Raw genomic sequence first — 10,672 nt, forward strand, 5'->3', positions numbered from 1 at the left:
GCTGATGTGCGTCAGATCTATAGGACAGGAGCTGCTGTGGGTCTGCTGTGGGTCAGATCTATGGGGCAGGAGCGGCTGTGGGGCAGATCTATGGGACTGGAGCTGCTGTGGGGCACAAGTGAGTCAGATCAATGGGGCAGGAGCTGCTGTGGGGCACACGTCGATCAGATCTATGGGGCAGGAGCTGCTGTGGGGCTCATGTGGGACAGATCTATGGGGCAGGAGCTGCTGTGGTGCTGATGTGGGTAAGATCTATGAGACAAGAGCTGCTGTGTGGCAGATGTGGGTCAGATCTATTGGGCAGGAGCTGTTGTGGGGCACATGGGTATCAGATCTTTGGGGCAGGAGCTGTTGTGGGGCACATGTCGGTAGATCTATGTGGCAGGAGCTGCTGTGGGGCAGATGTGGGTCAGATCTATAGGGTAGGTGCTGCTATGGAGCTGCTGTGGGTCAGATCTATGGGGCAGGATCTGCTGTGGGTCCTATGTGGGTCAGATCTATGAGTTAGGAGCTGCTGTGGGTCAGATCTATGGGGCAGGAGCTGCTAAGGGGCACATGTGGGTAAGATCTCTGAGGCAGGGGCTGAGGTGGGTCATATCTATGGGGCAGGAGCTGCTGTGGGGCTGATGTGGGTCAGATCTACGGAACAGGTGCTGCTGTGGGGCTTATGTGGGTCAGATCTATAGGGAAGGAGCTGCTGTGGGGCAGGTGTGTGTCAGATCTATGGGGCAGGAGCTGCTGTGGGGCTGGTGTGGGTCAGATCAATGGGGCAGGTGCTGGTGTGGGGCTGATGTGGGTCAGATCTATGGGGCAGGAGCTGGTGTGGGGCTGATTTGGGTCAGATCTATGGGGCAGGAGCTGCTGTGGGGTAGTTGTGGGTCTGATCTATGGGGCAGGATCTGCTCTGGGGCACATGTGAGTGAGATCTATGGGGCAGGAGCTGCTGTGGGGTAGATGTTGGTCAGATCTATGGGGCAGGAGTAGCTGTGGGGCATATGTGAGTCAGATGTATGGGGCAGGAGCTGCTGTAGTGCAGATCTGGGTCAGATCTATGGAGCAGGAGCTGCTGTGGGGTAGTTGTGGGTCAGATCTATCGGGCAGTATCTGCTCTGGGGCACATGTGAGTGAGATCTATGGGGCAGGAGCTGCTGTAGTGCAGATGTGGGTCAGATCTATGGGGCAGGAGCTGCTGTGTGTCAGATCTATGGGGCAGGAGATGCTATGGCGCTGATGTTGGTAAGATCTATGGGGCAGGAGCTGCTGTGGGGTAGATGTTGGTCAGATCTATTGTGCAGGACCAGCTCTGGGGTATATGTGTGTCAGATCTATGGGGCAGGAGCTGCTGTGGGGCACATGTGGGTCAGATCTATGGGGCCAGAGTTGCTGTGGGGTAGATGTGGGTCAGATCTATGGGGCAGGAAATGCTGTGGGGCTGATTGTGGTAAGATCTATAGGGCAGGAGCTGCTGTGAGGCAGATGTGGGTCAGATCTATTGGGAAGGATCTGCTGTGGGGTAGAGGTGGGACTGATCTATTGGGCAGGAGCTGCTGTGGGGCTGATGAGGGTCAGATCTATGAAGCAGGAGCAGCTGTGGGGCACATGTGGGTCAGGTCTATGGGACAGGTTCTGCTGTGGGGCTAATTGGGGTATGATCTATTGAGGCAGGAGCTGCTGTGGGTCAGATCTACGGGGCAGGAGCTGCTGTGGGGTTGCTGTGGGTCAGATCTATGGGGCAGGAGCTGCTATGGGGTACATGTGTATCAGATCTATGGGGCAGGAGCTGTTGTGGGGCACATGTGGGTCAGATCGATGGGGCAGGAGCTGCTGTGGTGCTCATGTGGGTCAGATCTATGGGGCAGGAGTTGCTGTGGGGCAGATGTGGGTCTGATCTATGGGGCAGGAGCTGCTTTGGGTCAGATCTATGGGGCAGGAGTTGCTGTGGGGCACATGTGGGTCAGATCTATGGGGCATAACCTGCTGAGGGGTATATGTGGGTCATATCTATTGGGCTGGAGCAGCTGTGGGTCTGATGAGGGTCATATCAATGGGGAAGGAGATGCTGTGGGTTAGATCTATGGGGCAGAAGCTGCTGCTGGGCATATGTGAGTCAGATCTATGGGGCAGGAGCTGCTGTTGGTCAGATGTGGTTCAGATCTATGGGGCAGGAGCTGCTGTGGGGCTGATGTTGGTCAGATCTATGGGGCAGGAGCTGCTGTGAGGCTGATGAGGGTCACATCTATGGGCCAGGTATTGCTATACATCTGACTCACATATGCCCGAAAGGAGCTTCTGCCCCATAGATCTAACCCACAGCAACAGCTACCCCATTGATATGACCCACATCTGCCCCACAGCAGCTCGTTCCCAATAGATATGAACCACATGTGCCCCACAGCAGCTCCTGCCCCATAGATCTGACCCACAGCTTCTCCTGCCCCATATATCTGACACACAGCAGCTCCTGCCCCATAGATCAGACCCACATCTGCCCCACAGCAGCTCCTGCCCCATAGATCTGACCCACATCAGCCCGACAGCAGCTCCTGCCACATAGATCTTACCCACGTCTACCCCACAGCAGCTCCTGCCCTACAGATCTGACCCACATCAGCCCCACAGCAGCTCCTGCCACATAGATCTGACCCTCATCTGCAACACAACAGCTTCTGCCCCATAGATCTGACCCACATCAGCTCCTGACACATAGATCTGACCCAGATCAGCTCCAGCCTTAGAGGTCTGACCCTCATCAGTCCCACAAGAGCACCTGCCCCATAGATCTGACCTACATCTGCCCCACAGCAGCTCCTGCCCTATAGATCTGACCCACATCTACCCCACAGCAGCTGCTGCCCCATAGATCTTACCCAGATGTGCCCCAGAGCAGAGCCTGTCCCATAGATCTGCCCCACAGCAGCTCCTGCCCCATAGATCTGACCCAAATCAGCCCCACACCAGCTCCTGCCCCATAGATCTGACCCACATCAGCCCCACACCAGCTCCTGCCCCATTGATCTGAACCATATCAGCCACACAGCAGCTCCTGCCCCATAGATCTGACCCACATGAGCCCCACAGCTACACCTACCCATAAATCTGAACCACATGTGTCCCACAGCAGCTCCTGCCCCATAGATCTGACCCACAGCAGCTCGTGCTCCATAGATCTGACCCACCTCTGCCTCACAGCAGCTCCTGCCCCATAGTTCTGACCGACAGCAGCTCCTGCTCAATTGATCTAAACCCCATCAGTCCCACAGCTGCTCCCTCCCCATAGATCTGACCCACATGTGCCACAGAGAAGCTCCTGACAAATAGATCTGACCCACATCAGTCCCACAGCAGCTCCTGCCCCATAGATCTTACACCAATGAGACCAACAGCACCACCTGCCCCATAGATCTGACCCACATCAGCCCCAAAGCAGCACCTTTCCAAAAAAACTGACCCAAATCAGCCCCAGAGCAGCTTCTGCCCCATAGATCTGACCCACAACATCTCCTGCCCCACAGATCAGACCCACTTCTGCCCCACAGCAGCTCCTGCCCCATATATCTGACCCACATCTACCCCACAGCAGCTCCTGCCCCATATATCTGACCCACATCTACCCCACAGCAGATCCTTCTCAATAGATCTGACCCACTACTGCCCCACTGCATCTCCTGCCCCATATATCTGACTCACAGCAGCTCCTACCGAAATGATCTAACCGCCATAAGCCCCAAAGCGGCTCCTGCCCCATAGATCTGACCCACATCTACCCCACAGCAGCTCCTGCCTCATAGATGTGACCCACATCAGCCCCAGAGACTCTCCTGTCCCATAGATCTGTCCCACAGCAACTCCTTCCCCATAGATCTGACACACAGCAGCACCTGCCCCATAGATCTGACCCACATCAGCCACACAGCAGCTCCTGTCCCATAGATCTGCCCCACAGCAGCTCCTGTCCCATAGATCTGACTCATATTTGCCTGACAGCAGCATCTGCCCCATAGATCTTACCCACATAATCTCAACAGTAGCTCCTGCCCCATTGTTCGGACCCACATCTGCCCCACATCAGCTACTGCCCCATATATCTGACCCACGTCAGCCCCACAGCAGCTCCTGCCCCATAGATCTGACCCACATAAGCCCCACAGCAGCTTCTGCCCCATAGATCTGAACCACAGCATCTCCTGCCCCAAATATCTGACCCACATCATCTCCACAGCATCTCCTGCCCCATAGATTTGAACCACAGCATCTCTTGCCCCGAATATCTGACCCACATCTGCCCCACAGCAGCTCCCCATAGATCTGACCTACATCAGCCCGCAGCAGCTCCTGGCCCATAGATCTTACCCACATCATCTCCACAGCATCTCGTGCCCCATAGTTCTGACCCACATCTGACCCACAGCAGCTCCTGCCCGATATATCTGGCTCACATATGCCCGACAGCAGCTTCTGCCCCATAGACCTACACCCACAGCATCTCCTGCCCCATTGATAAGACCAACATCAGCCCCACAGCAGCTCCTGCCCCATAGATCTGACACACATATGCCCCACAACAGCTCCTGCCCCATAGATCCGACCCCCCTCAGCCCCACAGCAGCTCCTTCCCCATAATTCTGACCCTCATCTGCCCCACAGCTACTCCTGCCCCATAGATCAGACCCACATCTTTCCCAAAGCAGCTCCTGCCTCATATATCTGACCCACATGTGCCCCACAGCAGCTCCTGCCCCATAGATCTGAACAACATGAGACCCACTGCAGTTCCTGCCCCATAGATCTGAACAACATGAGACCCACTGCAGCTCCTGCCCAATAGATCTGCCCCATGGCAGCTCCTGCCCCATAGATCTGACCCATATCAGACACACAGCAGCGCCTGCCCCATAGATCTGATCCACATCTACTCCACTGCATATCCTGCCCCATAGATCTGACCCACAGCAGCTCCTGCCCTAAAGATACGACCCACATCAGCCCCACAGCAGGTCCTGCCGCATAGATGAGACCCCCATCAGCCCGAAACCATCTTCTCCCACATAGATGTGATGAAAATCTGCCCCACAGCAGATCCTGCCCCATTGTTCTGACCCACATCTGCCCCACAGCAGCTCCTGCCCCATAGATCTGACCCACATAGTCCCCACAGCAGCTCCTGCCCCATAGATCTGACCCACATCAGTTCCACAGCAGCTCCTGTCCCATAGATCTGACCCACATCAGCCCCACAGCAGCTCCTGCCCTATACATCGAACCCACATGTGCCCCACAGCAACTCCTGCCCCATAGATCTGACCCACAGCATCACCTGCCCCATAGATCTGACCCACATCTGCCGCACAGCAGCTACTGCCCCATAGATCTGACCCACATCTGCCCCACAGCAGCTACTGCCCCATAGATCTGACCCACATCAGCCCCACAGCAGCTCCTGCCCTATACATCGAACCCACATGTGCCCCACAGCAACTCCTGCCCCATAGATCTGACCCACAGCATCACCTGCCCCATAGATCTGACCCACATCTGCCCAACAGCAGCTACTGCCCCATAGATCTGACCCACATGTGCACCACAGCAGCTCCTGGCCCATCAAGATGACCCATATCTACCCCACAGCAGCTCCTGCCCCATAGATCTGACCAACATCAGCCCCACAGCAGCTACTGCCCCATAGATCTGACCCAAATCATCAGCCACACAGCAGCTCCTGCCCCATAGATCTGACCCTCATCAGCCACACAGCAGCTCCTGCCCAATAGAACTGACCCATATCAGCCCCACAGCAACTCTTGCCCCATAGATCAGACCCACATCTGCCCCATAGCAGCTCCTGCCCCATAGATCTGACCCAAATCATCCCCACAGCAGCTCCTGCCCCATATATCTGACCCACATGTGATCCAGAGCAGATCCTGCCCCATAGATCAGACCCACATCTGCCCCACAGCAGCTACTGCCCATAGATCTGACCCACATCTGCCCCACTTCAGCTCCTGCCCTATTGATCTTACCCACATGTGCCCCACAACAGCTACTGCCCCATAGATCTGATACACATGTGCCCCATAGCAGCTTCTACCCCATAGATCTGACCCACATCAGCCCCGCAGCAGCTCCTGCCCCATATATCTGACCCACATCAGCTCCTGCCCCATAGATCTTACCCCAATTAGCCCCACAGCAGCACCTGCCTTATAGACCTGACCCACATGTTCCCCACAGCAGCTCCTGCCCAATAGATAAGAACCCCCTCTGCCCCACATAGGTCCTGCCCCATTGATCTAACCCACCTCTACCCCACAGCAGCTCCTGCCCTATAGATCCTACCGCAATCATTCCCAGATCAGATCCTGCCCCATATATCTCACCCACATCTGCCCCATAGCAGCTCCTGCCCCATATATCTTAGCCACATCATCCCCAAAGCTGCTTCTGTAGCATAGATCTGACCCACATCTACCCCACAGCAGCTCCTGACCCATAGATCCGACCCACATGTGCCCCACAGCAACTCCTGCCCCATAGATCTGACCCACAGCAGCTTCTGCCCCATAGATCAGACCCACATCTGCCCACAGCAGCTCCTGCCTCATTGATGTGACCCACCTCTACCCCACAGCAGATCCTTCCCAATAGATCTGACCCACATCTGCCTCACAGCAGCTCCTGCCCTATAGATCTTACCGCAATCATCCCCACTGCAGCTCCTGCCCCATAGATCTGACCCACATCTGCCCCATAGCAGCTCCTGCCCCATAGATCTGAGCCACATCATCCACACAGCAATTCCTGCCCCATAGATCTGACCCACATATACCCCACAGCAGCGCATGCCACATAGATCTGACCCATATCAGCCACACAGCAGCTCCTGCCCCATAGATCTGACCCACATGTGCACCAAAGAAGCTCCTGTCCATAGATCTGACGCCAAGCAGCACCACAGCAGCTCCTGCCCCATAGATCTGACCCACATCAGCTCCACAGCAGTTCCTGACCCATAGATCTGACCCACATCTTCCCCACAGCAGCACCTGCCCCAGAGACCTGAACGACATGTGCCCCAGAGCAGCTCCTGCTCCGTAGATCTGACCCACATCAGCCCCACAGCAGCTCCTGCCCAATAGATCAGACCCACCTCTGCCCCACAGCAGCTTCTGCCCCATTGATCTGACCCACCTCTACCCCACTGCAGATCCTTCCCAATAAATCTGACCCACATCTGCCTCACAGCAGCTCCTGCCCTATTGATCTTAGCGCAATCATCCCCGTAGCAGCTCCTGCCCCATATATCTCACCCATATATGCCCCATAGCAGCTCCTGCCCCATAGATCTGAGCCACAACATCCCCACAGCAGCACCTGCCCCATAGATCTGACCCACATCTACCCCACAGCAACTCCTGCCCCGTATATCTGACCCACATGTGCCCCACAGCAGCTCCTGCCCCATAGATCTGACACACATATGCCCCAGAGCACCTCCTGCCCAATAGATCTGACCACAATCTGCCCTACAGCAGCTGCTGCCCCATAGATCGGAGCCGCATCAGCTCCACAGCAGCTCCTGCCACATAGATCTGACCCACATTGTCTCACATCATCTCCTACCACATAGTTCTGACCCACATCATCTCCACAGTTGCTCCTGCCCCATAGATCTGACCCACAGCAGCTACTGCCCCATAGATCTGACTCTCATCTGCACCAAAGCTGCTCCTGCTCCGTAGATCTGACCCATATCAGCCCCACATGAGCTTCTGCCCAATAGATCTGAACCACATCAGCCACACAGCAGCTCCTGCCCCATAGATCTGATGCACATCTGCCCCACTGCATCTTCTGCCCCATAGATCTGTGCCACAGCAGCTCCTTGCCCATAGATATGAACCATATCTGCCCCACAGCAGCTCCTGCCCCATAGATCTGACCCACATATGCCGCAGAGCAGCTCCTGCCCCATAGATCTGACGCCAATCAGCCCCACAGCAGCTCCTGCCCCATAGATCTGACCTACATCTGTCCCACTGCAGCTCCTGCCCCATAGATCTGACCCACATGTGCACCACAACAGCTCCTGCCCCATAAATCTGATACACATGTGCCCCACAGCAGCTCCTGCCCCATAGATCTGACCAACATCAGCCCCAAAGCAGCTCCTCCTCCGTAGATCTGACCCACAAGAGCTCCTGCCCCATAGATCTTACCCCAATTAGCCCCACAGATGCAACTGCCCCATAGATCTGACCCACATTGTCCCACATCATCTCCTACCACATAGTTCTGACCCTCATCATCTCCACAGCTGCTCCTGCTCCATAGATCTGACCCATATCATCCCCACAGCATCTCCTGCCCCATAGATCTGATGCACATCTGCCCCACAGTAGCTCCTGCCCCATAGATCCTACAGGTCTCCCTGGCCATTACACACATGCAAAACACGTATGGCGTGTAGTATTCAATAAAATTTCATGTTTGTCTCTGATAGATGGACGTGATGATCTTAGTGGCGATTTAACACGTCATGGACTTTGAGTGTCCTCTGTTTTCACGCACGTCAAGTTCTTTTGTGATTAGTAATTTCTGTCTTTTGTCGCATCCATTTCATTTGTCAAAAGAGTTATTAATCCCATCGTTTCTTCCAGTGGTTATCTTTGATGTCTATGGCGCTCCTTGTGTCATTAGCCCCGTTCTCTCATGAAATTCTTTCATTCCTACGAGCCAACTTCTAATGTTTTGCATGCCATCTGACACTCCAGTTCTTCAGGCATTGTTGCCTGTAGGTAATATGAGAAGTAGTGGTTGATGGTTGTTGAATTGTTTCATTTTTGAATGAATTCTGATGGCAAACAAGCAGCGTTCCCTTTGATGAGACTGTACACCAGGCTGTGACAGCTTGTGTTGTGATGTGAGGTGGAATTAGATGGAAGAACATTAGCAGGAGGAAGATTGAGTGAGGGACTGAGTGAGTGTTGGAGCTCAGTATGCTTCATAGGGAGCATGGGAATGACGGTGGAGTTCTTTATTCCGTAGTGAGGCTGGAGAACTATCTGTTCACCAGATGTGCAGTAAACCAAGGGTACGTACTACCGTGTTTAAGAACCAGCTGTGTTGTCTTAGGAACGTGGTGTGGATAGGCACGGAAAGATTTTTGTCTGGTTTTGTCTTCTGTAGAGACATTTCAAATGCCTGCAAAGAAGGAAGTGTATAGGTCCCTACTTAAGAGCGGTTGTACAGGGATGGGCTGCGGATCTGGAGTGGTAGAACCGAATGGTCCACTCGTAATGGGAAGAAGTGTGTTGTTATCCCCTGTGCTGGGTAGCCCAGCTGCGGTCCCAGCGCTCCAGCTGTGACCTCCTCAGGGCTGAGCAGAGGGCGGGATAACCGCCCTTCACCCACGGGTGGCACCTGGCCTCACGCAGCCCAGGACAGCGTTCGGCAAGGCAGCCCGGGTGGGTTCCTTGCAGGTTCAGCCTGGTGTCCAGCAGGACTGGTGGTTCTGCTCCAGCTGGCTGACCCCAGCTGTAGCACGGCCTGTGGATGTTGGTCCCCAGGAGCAGAGATTTGCCATTGCCCTCTCTGAAGCCCGTGGGGTTCGTGTCTGGAATGCAACAGTGGCAGCAGTTGCACGGCAGTAGGAAAAAGGGGAGAGAGCGTCAAGGATGGGGAAGCGTCAACAGCTGTGCTGTTATCAGTACCAACACTCAATACCAACACTTTGTTTTTCAGTTTTTTTCAATGTTAATTTATTGTTTGCAGTCTTTCTGTTTTCTATTTGAGGTTGAATGGGACGGTGATGACAAGGGTCCGTTGGGGCCAGTGTGTGTCCCGGGTGCTGCCTGGCCCCAGCCTCCTCAGCTGCCCCATGGGCTCTTCTATTGCTGCCGGCGGGGTGGCCTCTTCTTTGATGGTGCTGAGGCCTGTGAGTCGCCGGCCTTCCTCTTCGGGGCTCGCCGGGTCCCCTCAGGTGGGCTGGTGCCGGAGGGCCCTGCCACAGGCTCTCCTGGCTCCTCCTGAGGCGCTGCCTGCTCTGTGGTGACAGTTGCAGGGTTGCCGTGTGGGCGGCTGGGATGCCCACGAACCTCTTGTGTTGCCCTGCCCAGCATTTCGTCCCTGTTGGAGCTAGCAGGGCTGCTGGAGGGTGCTGAGCCAGGGACAGGTGGCTCCTCTGGTGTGGCAGCTCTGGGCTCTGCTGCTGTGGCCTCCTGTGCCCCAGGAGCAGGGGGGATGTTGAGGCCCAGGAAGCGGCCTGCCACCCGGCTGCACCTCCGCACCGCAAAGGCGATGAAGTGCCTCACAAAGGTCACCGTGTGGCCGTGCAGGTCAGGATCCAGCATTTCTATCAGGATCCCCTCTGCCAAGCCTACGAGGAGCAGGGCCCAGATGACACTGTCAACCAGGATATTTGCCTGTGGCCCCTCGGTGCCCAGGATGCGGTGCAGGTTCTGGCGCAGCCAGGACCGCAGGGGCCGCAGCAGGGCCGGCTGCTCTTTGAAGAGGGCAGCCCAGGTGGCAGGGGAGAGGCCGCCCAGAGGATGAGGATGCGTGGGCACTGCAGGCCATGGCCGGGCTGCGTGGTGGAGTGCGGGTCTCCGTGTAGCAACGGATGCCTGTGCAGCTGGTCTGACCTCCACCTCCTTGTAGTTGTCGTCCGCTTGCA

Source organism: Coturnix japonica, chromosome 29, assembly GCF_054131305.1.
Source record: "Coturnix japonica strain WE chromosome 29, WE-NBRP24, whole genome shotgun sequence".
NCBI classification, from domain to species: domain Eukaryota; kingdom Metazoa; phylum Chordata; class Aves; order Galliformes; family Phasianidae; genus Coturnix; species Coturnix japonica.